Here is a 14,849-nt window from a genome sequence, read left to right as displayed (position 1 = left end):
ACTTGCATGACATCTTTTGTCATACACTCGCGTGGCAGCGGGGTCCTATTGGAAACTAAGGGATATTAAGGCCTCCTTTTAATAGAGAACCGGAACAAAGCATTAACACATGGTGAATATATGAACTCCTCAAACTACGGTCATCACCGGGAGTGGTCCCGACTATTGTCACTCTGGGGTTGCCGGATCATAACACGTAGTAGGTGACTATAACTTGCAAGATCGAATCTAGAACGTGGATATAATGATGATAACACAAATGGTTCAGATCTGAAATCATGACACCCGGGGGCCCAAAGTGACAAGCATTAAGCATGGCAAAGTCATAGCAATATCAATCTTAGAACATAGTGGATACTAGGGATCAGGCCCTAACAAAACTAACTCGATTACATGATGAATCTCATCCAACTCCTCACCGACCAGCGAGCCTACGAAGGAATTACTCACTCTCGGTGGGGAGCATCATGGAATTGGTGACGGAGAAGGGTTGGTGATGACGGAGAACGAAGATCCCCCTCTCCGGAGCCCCAAACGGACTCCAGATCTGGCCTCCCGATGAAGAACAGGAGGTGACGGCGGCTCCATCTCGTGGATCGCGATAATTCTTCCTCCCTATTTTTTTGGAAAAATAGGTATTTATGGAGTTGCAATCAGGGGCTGCGGGGCCACCAGGTGGGGACAACCCACCTAGGCGTGCCAGGAGGGGGCGCCCTGGTGGGTTGTGCCCACCCAGGTGCCCCCCTTCGATGGGTCTTGGCTCCAGAAAATCTTGTTTATTGTATAAAAATTTCTCGCAAAGTTTCATTCCATTCCGAGAACTTTTATTTCCGCACAAAAACAACACCATGGTAGTTCTGCTGAAAACAGCGTCAGTCTGGAGTTAGTTTCATTCAAATCATGCAAATTAGAGTCCAAAACAAGAGAAAAAGCGTTAGGAAAGGTAGATACGTTGGAGACGTATCAGATGGCATGTGGTGGTCGTCTGTAGCGGCCTTGGTGGCTCGATCTGGAGCAGCCAGATCTAGTTGTCGGGGCTTGGGGCGCATGGTCCTATGGTGCTCGGTGCGGTCCAGGTGGAGTCGGGGTGACTAGGAATTCAACTCAGAGTTGGTAGGGTCCTTGGAGGTGGAAGACGGCGTCCAAGCGCATGTGTGGGTAGGCCCATGGTGTCAGGATTTGGCGCGATGGGCAACATTGGGTTGCGGGCGGATGTTGTGGTGGCGGTGTGACGTTGTGCCCCGACGTGCTCTGGCTGGCTGCTCCAACGTTATGGCGTTCGGGCTCCCTCGAGCGACGGCTAGGCATCCTAGTGCCACTATGTTGTCTTATGGACCAACGTCGAAGGCCACAGACGAGGTGTTGTGCAAGCTCACCTAGACCGAGGCTTGCCCGATGATGGCTGATATGTCTCTGTCGTATCTATTTTTCTAAACACTTTTTGCTCTTGTTTTGGACTCTAATTTGCATCATTTGAATGAAACTAACCTGGACTGATGCTGTTTTTAGCAGATCTACCATGTTGTTGTTTTTGTGCAGAAATAAAAGTTCTCAGAATTGGAGGAAACTTTTTGGAGATTTTTTATGGAATATATAATAAATATTGGAGCGAAGATCCACAGGAGGGGACCCACTAGTGGACCACAAGGCACTTGGGCGCGGCCAACCCCCTGGGCACGCTCTTGTACCTTGTGGGGCCCATGTGCCTCCGTTAACCCTAATCTCAAGCCTATAAATTACTATTTCTGAGAAAAAAATAAGAGAAAAAGTTTCATCGCGTTTTGCATCAAGGAGCCGCTACAACCTCATGTTCTTCATCGGGAGGCCAGATCTGGAGTCCGTTTGGGGCTCCAAAGAGGGGGATCTGTCGCCATCATCGTCATGAACCCTTCTTCATCATCAATTTCATGATACTCACCACCAAGAGCGAGTAATTCCTTCGTAGGCTTGCTGGACGATGATGGAGTTGGTTGAGATTTATCATGTAATCGAGTCAATTTGTTAGGGCATGTATAATGGTTGATAAGATAGTCTTATCTCAAGTCTTGCATGTAATTTAGAGATGACAAAAAATGTCTACAATGTGTCATCTCTTAGCCTTATCTTCAACAACTAGCTATTCCTAAAAAATATGGTGAGACATATTGTGCTAAGAGATCATCTCTTGTCTTCTCTTAAATAAGAGAAATAAGAGAAGACATGCCTTTTCTTATGAGTTCTCTCTCCTGCACCTCATCATTTATCCTATGTGGCACTCTTAAGATAGCACCATTGTACATGCCCTTAGGGCTTGATCCCTAGTATCCACTATGTTCTGAGATTGATATTGCTATGACTTTGGTATGTTAATACTTGTCACTAGAGCCCGAGTGTCATGATCTTAGACCCGAACCCTTTATGTTTTCATGAATATATTTGATTTCTTGATCCTATCTGACAAGTTATACGCACCTATACGTGTTATGATCCGCATACCCCAAAGTTACAATAGTTGGGATTCTTTCCGGTAATTACCGTAGTTTTAGGAGTTCATGTATTCACCATGTACCAATGCATTGTTCTCATTCCCTATTAAAAGGAGGCCTTAATATCCATTAGTTTTCTTATGGACCCCGATGCCACGGGAGGGTATGACAGAAGATGGCAAGTTCTTATCATAAGCACGTATGACTATATACGAATACATTCCTACATTACATTGATGAATTGGAGCTAGTTTTGTGTCGCTCTAAGTTGTGACTGTTACATGATGAATGTCATCCAACACAAATATCCATCACTGATCCAATGCATACGCTTTTCATATATTGAGCTTTGCTAAGTTACTTTCGCTGTTCCTACTATTACAATTGCTATAAAACAACTATTGTTACTGTTACCGTTACTGTTGCTACTGCTGGGAACGCAATATTTCAAAAAATGTACCTACGGTCACACAAGATCTATCTAGGAGATGCATAGCAACGAGTGGGGAGAGTGTGTGTACGTACCCTCGTAGACAGAAAGCGGAAGCGTTTAGTAACGCGGTTGATGTAGTCGAACGTCTTCGTGATCCAACCGATCCAAGTACCGAACGTACGACACCTCCGCGCTCAGCACACGTTTAGCTCGATGATGTCCCCCGGGCTCTTGATCCAGTTGAGGCCGAAGGAGAGTTCCTTCAGCACGACGGCGTGGTGACGGTGGTGATCAAGTTATCGGCGCAGGGCTTCGCCTAAGCACTAGAACGATATATAACCGAGGTGTGTAACTGTGGAGGGGGGCACCGCACACGGCTAAGACAAATCTTGGAGTGCCTTTGGGGTGCCCCCTGCCCACGTATATAAAGGAGGGAGGCGGAGGAGGCCTGCCTGGGAGGGGCGTGCCTATAGGGGGAGTCTAACTAGGATTCCCAATCCTAGTTGGAGTCCCCTTCCTTTTCCAAGAGGGGAGAGAGGAAAGGAGTAGGAGAGGGAGAAGGAAAGAGAGGGGGCGTCGCCCCCTCCCTAGAGCAATTCGGACTTGCCATGGGGGGGGGGCACGCGGCCACCACTTGAGGCCCTTCTCTCCTTTCCCACATGGCCCATTAAGGCCCACTACTTCCCCCGGCGAATTCCCGTAACTCTCCGATACTCCGAAAAATACCCGAATCACTTGGAACCTTTCCGATGTCCGAATATAGCCTTCCAATATATCGATCTTTACGTCTCCACCATTTCGAGACTCCTCGTCATGTCCGTGATCTCATCCGGGACTCCAAACTACCTTCGGTACATCAAATCACATAACTCATAATACAAATCTTCATCAAACGATAAGCGTGCGGACCCTACGGGTTTGAGAACTATGTAGACATGACCGAGACACATCTCCGGTAAATAACCAACAACGGAACCTGGATGCTCATATTGGCTCCTACATATTCTATGAAGATCTTTATCGATCAAACCACATAACAACATACGTTTGATGACGATTAATTCCAGAGATTAATTAAATAATTAATTAAATTCTAGAAATTAATAAATTATTTTGAAAATCATATCTTTTAATCCGTAACTCGGATTAAAATATTTTCTACATGAAAGTTGCTCAGAACGACGAGGCGAATCTGGATACGCAGCCCGTTCGTTCGCCACGCACCCTAGCATAGCGAACACACAACTTTTCCCCTCCATTTCATGTGTCCGAAAACGCGAAACACCGGGGATATTTTCCCGGATGTTTCCCCCTTCACCGGTATCACCTCATACCGCGTTAGGGCACACCTAGCACCGCTACTTGTCATGTCATGCATCGTTATGCATCTGTTTGCATTGTATTCATAGTTTCTTCCCACTCTTCTCCCCGGTAGACTACGAGACTGACGCCGCTGCTGGTGCCTCGATCGACTACGCTGTTGACGACCCCTCTTTCTTGCCAGAGCAACTAGGCAAGCCCCCCTTGATCACCATATATCGCCTACTCTTCTCTCTACTGCTTGCATTAGAGTAGTGTAGCATGTTACTGCTTTTCGTTAATCCTATTCTGATGTATAGCCTGTCATTGTTGCTACAACTGTTGATACCTTACCTACAATCCTAAATGCTTAGTATAGGATGCTAGTTTATCATCAGTGGCCCTACATTCTTGTTCGTCTGCCATGCTATACTATCGGGCCGTGATCACTCGGGAGGTGATCACGGGTATATACTTATATACATAGTATATGATACTTGTGGTGACTACAGTCGGGCTCGTTGAGTACCCGCAAGTGATTCCGATGTTGGGGGCTGAAGGGGCAGGTGGCTCCATCCCGGTAGTGGTGGGCCTGGGTTCCCGACGGCCCCCGACTGTTACACTGTGGCGGAGCGACAGGGCAGGTTGAGACCACCTAGGAGAGAGGTGGGCCTGGCCCTGGTCGGCATCCGCGGTTATGTCAAAATAACACGCTTAACAAGATCGGGGTATTTGATATGAGTCTGGCCACTGGCCTATACGCACTAACCAACTACGCGGGAACAGTTATGGGCACTCGACGTCGTGGTATCAGTCGAAGCCTTCGTGACGTCAGCAACTGAGCGACGCGCGCCGGGTTGGGCTGGAATGCCTGCTCTTGTATAAGGAAGGCTAGGTCTGCTCGCCGGCCGCTTTCGCAACGTGCAGGTGTGCAATGGGTGATGGACCCAGACCCTGATACGTCTCCAACGTATCTATAATTTTTTATTGTTCCATGCTATATTATATCTTGTTTTGGATATTATTGGGCTTTATTATACACTTTTATGTTATTTTTAGGACTAACCTATTAACCAGCGGCCCAGCCCAGAATTGTTGTTTTTTTGCCTATTTCAGAGTTTCACAGAAAAAGAATATCAAACGGAGTCCAAACGGAATGAAACCTTCAGGAACGTGATTTTCGGAACGAACATGATCCATATGACTTGGACCCTACGCCAAGACATCAACCAGGAAGGCACGAGGTAGGGGGCGTGCCTACCCCCCAGGCGTGCCTCCACCCTCGTGGGGCCCATGTTGCTCCACCGACGTACTTCTTCCTCCTATATATACCTACGTACCCCCAAACTACCAGATACGGAGCCAAAACCCTAATTCCACCGCCGTAACTTTCTGTACCTGTGAGATCCCATCTTAGGGCCTTTTCCGGAGCTCCGCCAGAGGGGGCATCGATCATGGAGGGCTTCTACATCAACACCATAGCCTCTCCGATGAAGTGTGAGTAGTTTACTTCAGACCTTCAGGTCCATAGTTATTAGCTAGATGGCTTCTTCTCTCTTTTTGGATCTCAATACAAAGTTCCCCCCTCTCTTGTGGAGATCTATTCGATGTAATCTTCTTTTGTGGTGTGTTTGTTGAGACTGATGAATTATGGGTTTATGATCAAGTTTATCTATGAACAATATTTGAATCTTCTCTGAATTCTTTTATGTATGATTGGTTATCTTTGCAAGTCTCTTCGAATTATCAGTTTGGATTGGCCTATTAGATTGATCTTTCTTGCAATGGGAGAAGTGCTTAGCTTTGGGTTCAATCTTGCGGTGTCCTTTCCCAGTGACAATAGGGGCAGCAAGGCACGTATTGTATTGTTGCCATCGAGGATAACAAGATGGGATTTATATCATATTGCATGAGTTTATCCCTCTACATCATGTCATCTTGCTTAAAGCGTTACCCTGTTCTTTTGAACTTAATACTCTAGATGCATGCTGGATAGCAGTCGATGTGTGGAGTAATAGTAGTAGATGCAGGCAGGAGTCGGTCTACTTGTCTCGGACGTGATGCCTATATACATGATCATACCTAGATATTCTCACAATTATGCTCAATTCTGTCAATTGCTCAACAGTAATTTGTTTACCCACCGTAATACTTATGCTCTCGAGAGAAGCCACTAGTGAAACCTATGGCCACCGAGTCTATTTTCCATCATATTAATCTTCCATCAACAAGATATTTCCTTTTCCGTTTATTTTTCTTTCTTTACTTTGCATCTTTATCATAAAAATACCAAAAATATTATCTTATCATATCTATCAGATCTCACTTTCGTAAGTGACCGTGAAGGGATTCACAACCCCTTAGCGTTGGTTGCGAGGATTTTATTTGTTTGTGTAGGTGCGAGGGACTCACGCGCGGCCTCCTACTGGATTGATACCTTGGTTCTCAAAAACCAAGGGAAATAATTATGCTACTTTGCTGCATCACCCTTTCCTCTTCAAGGGAAAACCAACACAGTGCTCAAGAGGTAGCAGACCCCTGCGCCATAGGATTTAGACCGGCATGCTGACCTCTCTGTTGTGCCTAGGTAGGGCCGCGACGTGTTGATCTTCCGAGGCCGGGCATGACCCAGGAAAGTGTGTCCGGCCAAGGGGAATCGAGTGTGTTGGGAAATATGGTGCACCCCTGCAGGGAAGTTAATCTATTCGAATAGCCGTGATATTCGGTAATAGGACGACCTGGAGTTGTACCTTGAACTTATGACAACTAGAACCAGTTATTTAATAAAACACACCCTTCCAAGTGCCAGATACAACCCGGTGATCGCTCTCTAACAGGGTGATGAGGGAAGGATCACCGGGTAGGATTATGCTATGCGATGATACTTGGTGAACTTACCATCTACTCTCTTCTCCTGCTGCAAGATGGAGGTTGCTAGAAGCGTAGTCTTCGATAGGACTAGCTATCCCCCTCTTATTCCGGCATTCTGCAGTTCAGTCCACATATGCTACCCCTTTTCCATTTGATACCAATGCATACATATGTAGTGTAGCTCCTTGCTTGCGAGTACTTTGGATGAGTACTCACGGTTGCTTTGTTCCCCCTTTCCCCCCTTTCTATACCCGATTGCTGCGACCAGACGATGGAGTCTAGGAGCCAGACGCCACCATTGACGACGACTCCTACTACACTGGAGGTGCCTACTACTACGTGCAGGCCGCTGACGACGACCAAGAGTAGTTTAGGAGGATCCCAGGCAGGAGGCATGCGCCTCTTTCGATCTGTATCCTAGTTTGTGCTAGCCTTCTTAAGGCAAACTTGTTTAACTTATGTCTGTACTCAGATATTGTTGCTTCCGCTGACTCGTCTATGATCGAGCTCTTGTATTCGAGCCCTCGAGGCCTCTGGCTTGTAATATGATGCTTGTATGACTTATTTTATTTGTACAGTTGTGTTGTGATATCTTCCCGCGAGTCCCTGATCTTGATCTTACACGTTTGCGTGTATGATTAGTGTACGATTGAATCGGGGGCGTCACAAGTTGGTATCAGAGTCGACTGCCTGTAGGAATCCCCCTTCCACACTCCTTAGCCGAAGTCGAGTCTAGACATTACAAAACTTTTTACTAACATGGCTATGTGTCTTACGGGCCCACGTCGCCATTTGGATGGTATTAGGATCTTTTACTCCTCGATCCTTACTCTGGGACTCTGAACTCTCTTCTACTCAGGTTAAACGAATTTACTAACTCTAACATTAGGATCCCTTGACCACGTTCACCCCAAAGTTGGATAAGCCCTGGTTATTCCTTAGAGTAGTATATTGATCATTATCCACACTGTCATTTGACTCCTTTGATGCATCTTTGTTTCAGATGGAACCCACAAGATAGGTCGTGCGCCACACGACGGCCATTGGTGCCTCGGGATCACCTGCTGTGTTGGTTGATATGATGACCTATCTGGGTTATCGCTGGCACCCTGAGTACACCGTGTACGAGGAGTACCAGGACTTTAACCAGGAGCAGTACCGTGCCATCGTCCACCTCTACTCTCGGGAGTATGACTCCACTACCGTGCTGCACACTGCTCATGGTGTTGGAGTGACTATCGACATGGCAGTCCACAATGCTGCTTATGCTGCTCTGACACGTCTTTGTGGAGAGTATCGGGAGTTGGACACCTCCCCTTTCAGGCACATTGTTATCGCATCCGATGTTGGTGCGGAGGGATACTACACTGCTGCCTACTCCACTGTCACCCGAGAGCCCTTCTACCATCAAAACCTGGTTTTGCATGCTGATGGGTTGGATAGAGCTAATCGAGCTCTCCGCCACGAGTTGTACACCACCCATCAGCACCTGTACTGTGCTCTGACGCTGTTGCACCCCTCTGTCCGATCTGGTGATCTGTCGCGTTCTGTGATCTACCCTGCCAGGACCGTGATGCCCCAGGGCCTCGGCTGACCAGATGTGGGAGGCTACTCTCCCGCACTTGGTCCTCTTCTACCACCTACGCGTCGGGTTCTGCACCAGAGTATCCGCGGACCCCAGGCTACTCACGTCGAGGACTTCCCGTCGCGTCACTACCAGCTGTCAGGCTACACCTACCTCGACAGTTCCTCTTGGGACTGATGTAGGCTTGCTTGTTAGTGTTAGATGCATTCACTGCGAGCCTGCGTGCTGCCTATGATGTTCTTAGTCTGTGTACTAAACTCTGTGTATCAAACTCTATGCATGATCCCTTTTGTAAGATATGCCAACTATTATGTAATATCTATCATGTTCCTTCCATTATGCATGTTTCATCATGAATGATTCTTGTCCTTGCAAATTTCTCAATGTTGAACTACCCATGTTATATATTAGCAGGATGGTTAGACCAGGTGGTCGTGGTCGTGGTGGCCATCCCCCACCGCCGCCTGAGTACATGGCTGGGATGATGCATCAGTTCGAGCTAAATCGCCAGTTCATGGAGAATATTATGGCTCAGTTTCCTCGCCCCAATATGAACCAGCATCTGGTGACCCACAAGTATAGGGGATCTATCATAGTCCTTTAGATAAGTAAGAGTGTCGAACCCAACGAGGAGCAGAAGGAAATGATAAGCGGTTTTCACCAAGGTATTCTCTGCAAGTACTAAAATAAGTGGTAACAGATAGTTTTGTGATAAGATAAATTGTAACGAGAAACAAGTAAGAAAAGTAAATAAGGTGCAGCAAGGTGGCCCAATCCTTTTTGTAGCAAAGGACAAGCCGGAACAAACTCTTATAATAGGAAAAGCGCTCCCGAGGACACATGGGAATATCATCAAGCTAGTTTTCATCACGTTCATATGATTCGTGTTTGATACTTTGATAATTTGATATGTGGGTGGACCGGTGCTTGGGTGTTTACTTGAACAAGAATCCCACTTATGATTAACCTCTATTGCAAGCATCCGCAACTACAACAAAAGTATTAAGGTAAACCTAACCATAGCATGAAACATATGGATCCAAATCAGCCCCTTACGGAGCAACGCATAAACTAGGGTTTAAGCTTCTGTCACTCTAGCAACCCATCATCTATTTATTACTTCCCAATGCCTTCCTATAGGCCCAAATAATGGTGAAGTGTTATGTAGTCGACGTTCACATAACACCACTAGAGGCTAGACAACATACATCTTATCAAAATATCAAACGAATACCAAATTCACATGACTACTAATAGCAAGACTTCTCCCTTGTCCTAGGAACACACGTAATTACTCACAAAGCATATTCATGTTCATAATCAGAGGGGTAATAATATGCATATAGGATCTGAACATATGATCTTCCACCAAATAAACCAACTAGCATCAACTACAAGGAGTAATCAACACTACTAGCACCAATCCCGGACTTTGAGACAAGAATTGGATACAAGAGATGAACTAGGGTTTGGAGATGAGATGGTGCTGGTGAAGATGTTGATGGAGATTGCCCTCTCCCGATGAGAGGAGCGTTGGTGATGACGATGGTGATGATTTCCCCCTCCCGGAGGAAAGTATCCCCGGCAGAACAGCTCTGCCGGAGCTCTAGATTGCTTCCGCCAAGGTTCCGCCTCGTGGCGGCGGAGTCTCGTCCCGAAAGGTTCCTTCTGATTTTTTTATCATTGAAAGACTTCATATAGCAGAAGATGGACGACGGAGAGCCACCAGGGGGCCCACGAGGTAGGGGGCGCGCCCTAGGGGGTGCGTGCCCCCACCCTCGTGAGCAGGGTGTGGGCCCCCTGGCCTTCATCTTTGGCGAGGATTTTTCTTTATTTATTTTAAGATGTTCTGTGGAGTTTCAAGACTTTTGGAGTTGCGCAGAATAGGTCTCTAATATTTGCTCCTTATCCAACCCAGAATTCCAGCTGCCGGCATTCTCCCTCCTTATGTAAACCTTGTAAAATAAGAGAGAATAGCCATAAGTATTGTGACATAAAGTGTAATAACAGTCCATAATGCAATAAATATCGATATAAAAGCATGATGCAAAATGGACGTATCAACTCCCCCAAGCTTAGACCTCGCTTGTCCTCAAGCGAAAAGCGGATAACAATAAATATGTCCTCATGTTTAGAGGTAGAGGTGTCGATAAAAATAAAATACGGACATGAAGGCATCATCATTATTCTCATAAAAGCAACATATATAGATTTTCTCATATGATTACTTATGTTCAAGTGATGATCTATTCACAATGCAAGAGTATAAATCATAAACCTTATTGGGCTCCGATAAACTATAATCTCAATCATTGAAGCAATTGCAATTTATCATAACATCGGAAAGAGTCTATGGCAGAGCTAAAAAGCAAGTACACATACTCAACTATCATTTAGTCCTCCATAATTGCTAACACTCACGCAATACTTGTTGATGGAGTCCTGGATTAGGGGGTGTTCGGATAGCCGAACTATACCTTCAGCCGGACTCCTGGACTATGAAGATACAAGATTGAAGACTCCGTCCCGTGTCCGGAAGGGATTTTCCTTGGCGTGGAAGGCAAGCTTGGTGATACGGATGTTTAGATCTCCTACCATTGTAACTGACTCTATGTAACCCTAACCCTATCTAGTGTCTATATAAACCGGGGGGGTTTAGTCCGTAGGACAACATACACATCAACAATCATACCATAGGCTAGCTTCTAGGGTTTAGCCTCTCTGATCTCGTGGTAGATCAACTCTTGTATTACCCATATCATCAATATTAATCAAGCAGGACGTAGGGTTTTACCTCCATCGAGAGGGCCCGAACCTGGGTAAAACTTTGTGTCCCCCGCCTCCTGTTACCATCCGGCCTAGACGCACAGTCCGGGACCACCTACCCGAGATCCGCCGGTTTTGACACCGACATTGGTGCTTTCATTGAGAGTTCCTCTGTGCCGTCGCTGTCAGGCTCGATGGCTCCTACGATCATCAATGGCGATGCAGTCCAGGGTGAGACCTTCCTCCCCGGGCAGATCTTCGTCTTTGGCGGCTTCGCACTACGGGCCGATTCACTTGGCCATCTAGAGTAGATCGAAAGCTACGCCCCTGGCCGTCAGGTCAGATTCAGAAGTTTAAACTATACTGCCGATATCCGCGGGGACTTGATCTTCGACGGATTCGAACCACTGCCGAGCGCATCGCTCTGTCACGACGAGCATGATCTAGCTCTGCCGCCGAATAGTGCCCTGGAGGCCGCACCCGCATCGGCTCCGACCCTTAGTTCGAAGCCGACCGTGCCGATCGAGGATGGGCGGTTGGACGCCACCTCGGGGGCTGCGATCCCAAAGGCGGTTGAGCCGAACACCAGCCCCGTACTCATCAAGACTCGTGACTCCATGGAGCCGTATTCTTCTCCGGACTCCAAACTCTCCGCGCCCCTGCCGAGCGTATCTGGTTGGGCGCCGATCATGGATTTCACGGCCGCCGACGTCTTTCAGCACTCACCTTTCGGTGATATCCTGAAATCACTAAAGTCTCTCTCTTTGTCAGGAGAGCCCTGGCCGGACTACGGTCAACAAGGTTGGGGTACGGATGATGAAGAAATTCAAAACCCACCCACCACCCACATGGTAGCCACTATCAACAACTTAACCAACATGCTCGACTTCGACTCCGAAGACATCGACGGTATGGACACCGATGAAGGAGATGATGAAGAACCAGCGCCCACTAGGCCCTGGAAAGCCACCTCGTCATATGACATATACATGGTGGACACCCCAAAAGAGGGAGAGGGCGATGGAACAGCGGAGGATGACCCCTCCAAGAAACAGCAAAAGCGCCGGCGTCAGCGGCGCCGCTCAAAATCCCGCCAACACAAAAACGGCGATTCCAGCACGGGAGATAATAATACCCCGGAAAGCACCAAAGAACATCCCCCCGAGCAAGATTTAGCACAAGAGGATGGAGAAACCAGCCCTCATGAGGGAGCGGCCGACAAAGAGGTCGAGGACAATAATTTTATGCCTCCCTCCGAAGACGAGGCAAAGCCTCGACGACGACGAATTCGCCGTGCCAGAGGATCCCGTCGAACAAGAGCGTTTTCAATGCAGGCTTATGGTCACGGCAAGAAGCCTCAAGAAAAAACAGCAACAGCTTAAAGCTGATCAAGATCGACTAGTCGATAGATGGACTGAAGTCCTTGCGGCCGAAGAACATAAACCCGAACACCCCTCCAAGTGCTACCCGAAGCACAGGTTGCTACCCCGATTAGAGGAGGAAGCACTCAACGCGGCCGACGGGCCACCTCGTGGCCACGACAGAGAGGCCTCATGGCCCTCCACCCAAGCCGCACCCCGTACCAAGGCACGGGAATATGCGCCAGACTTACGAAACATGTTGGAGGACAAGACAAGGCAAACAAGATCGATTTACGGATCGCGTAGGCACCCCACGGCTCGAGACGACAACCGTCACGCCGGCCACAAATTCGGCAGGGCCGAACACAGTAGACAAAGCTCATTGGAGCTACGTCATGATATCGCCCAATACAGAGGCGCCGCACACCCATTGTGCTTCACAGACGAAATAATGGATCATCAAATCCCCGAGGGTTTCAAACCCGTAAACGTCGAATCATATGATGACTCAACAGATCCCGCGGTATGGATCAAGGATTATCTCCTTCATATCCACATGGCCCGTGGTGATGATTTCCACGCCATCAAATACCTCCCACTCAAGCTTAAAGGACCAGCCCGGCAGTGGCTTAACAGCCTGCCAACAGGGTCAATCAGCTGTTGGGAGGACCTGGAAGCCGCATTCCTCGACAATTTCCAGGGCACTTATGTGCGACCCCTAGACGCTGACGACCTAAGCCACGTGATTCAGCAGCCAGACGAATTGGCCAGGCAATTCTGGACACGGTTCCTAACAAAGAAAAATCAAATACTCGACTGTCCGGACGCAGAGGCCTTAGCAGCCTTCAAGCATAATATCCGTGACGAGTGGCTTGCCCGGCACCTAGGACAAGAGAAGCCGAAATCTATGGCAGCACTCACGGCACTCATGACCCGCTTTTGCGCGGGAGAAGACAGCTGGCTTGCTCGTAGCAACAATATGACCAAGAACCCTGGTCGTTCGGACACCAGGGACATTAGTGGAAGGTCACGTCGCAACCAACAGAAGCGCCGCATCAATGGCGACAATGCTAAGATACAACAGTTAATGCCGGATTCAGAGGCTCTAAATCCGGTCAGCGAAAAAATCATTCAAAAGGAATCCCAGGGGCCCGTCCAGCTTGGACCGAATACTCGACCGCTTGTGCCAAATACATGGCACCCTCGAAAAGCCGGCCAATCACACCAACAGGGACTGTTGGGTGTTCAAGCAGGCAGGCAGATTAAGCGCCGACAATGAAGACAAGGGGTTGCATAGCAATGACGACGAGGAGCCCCGGCCACCGAACAACAATGTACAGAAGGGTTTTCCCCCACAAGTGCGGACGATGAGCATGATATACACCACCCACGTCCCCAAGAGGGAGTGGAAGAGCGCGTTAAGGGACGTATACGCGGTAGAGCCAGTCGCCCCAAAGTTCAACCCATGGTCCTCCTGCCCGATCACCTTTGATCGAAGAGACCATCCCACTAGCATCCGTCATGGCGGATTCGCCGCATTGGTTCTCGACCCAATTATTGACGGATTTCATCTCACTAGAGTCCTTATGGACGGCGGCAGTAGCCTGAACCTGCTTTACCAGGATACAGTGCGGAAAATGGGCATAGATCCCTCGAGGATTAAGCCCACCAAAACGACCTTTAAAGGCGTAATACCAGGTGTAGAGGCCAGCTGTACAGGCTCAGTCACACTTGAAGTGGTCTTCGGATCTCCGGATAATTTCTGAAGCGAGGAGTTAATCTTCGACATAGTCCCATTCCGCAGTGGCTACCATGCACTGCTCGGGCGAACCACATTCGCCAAGTTCAATGCGGTCGTGCACTACGCATACCTTAATCTCAAGATGCCAGGCCCTCGAGGTGTAATTACGGTCAATGGAAACACCGAACGCTCCCTCCGAACGGAGGAGCACACGGCGGCCCTTGCAGCGGAAGTACAAAGCAGCCTCTCTAGGCAGTTCTCTAGTCCGGCCATTAAACATCCGGACACAGTCAAGCGCACCCGGAGTAACCTACAACAAGACCGCCTG

Source organism: Triticum aestivum, chromosome 1A (assembly GCF_018294505.1).
Source record: "Triticum aestivum cultivar Chinese Spring chromosome 1A, IWGSC CS RefSeq v2.1, whole genome shotgun sequence".
Classification (NCBI taxonomy): Eukaryota; Viridiplantae; Streptophyta; class Magnoliopsida; order Poales; family Poaceae; genus Triticum; species Triticum aestivum.
The sequence above is the reverse complement of the archived record's forward strand: the minus strand, read 5'-3'. Positions refer to the sequence as shown.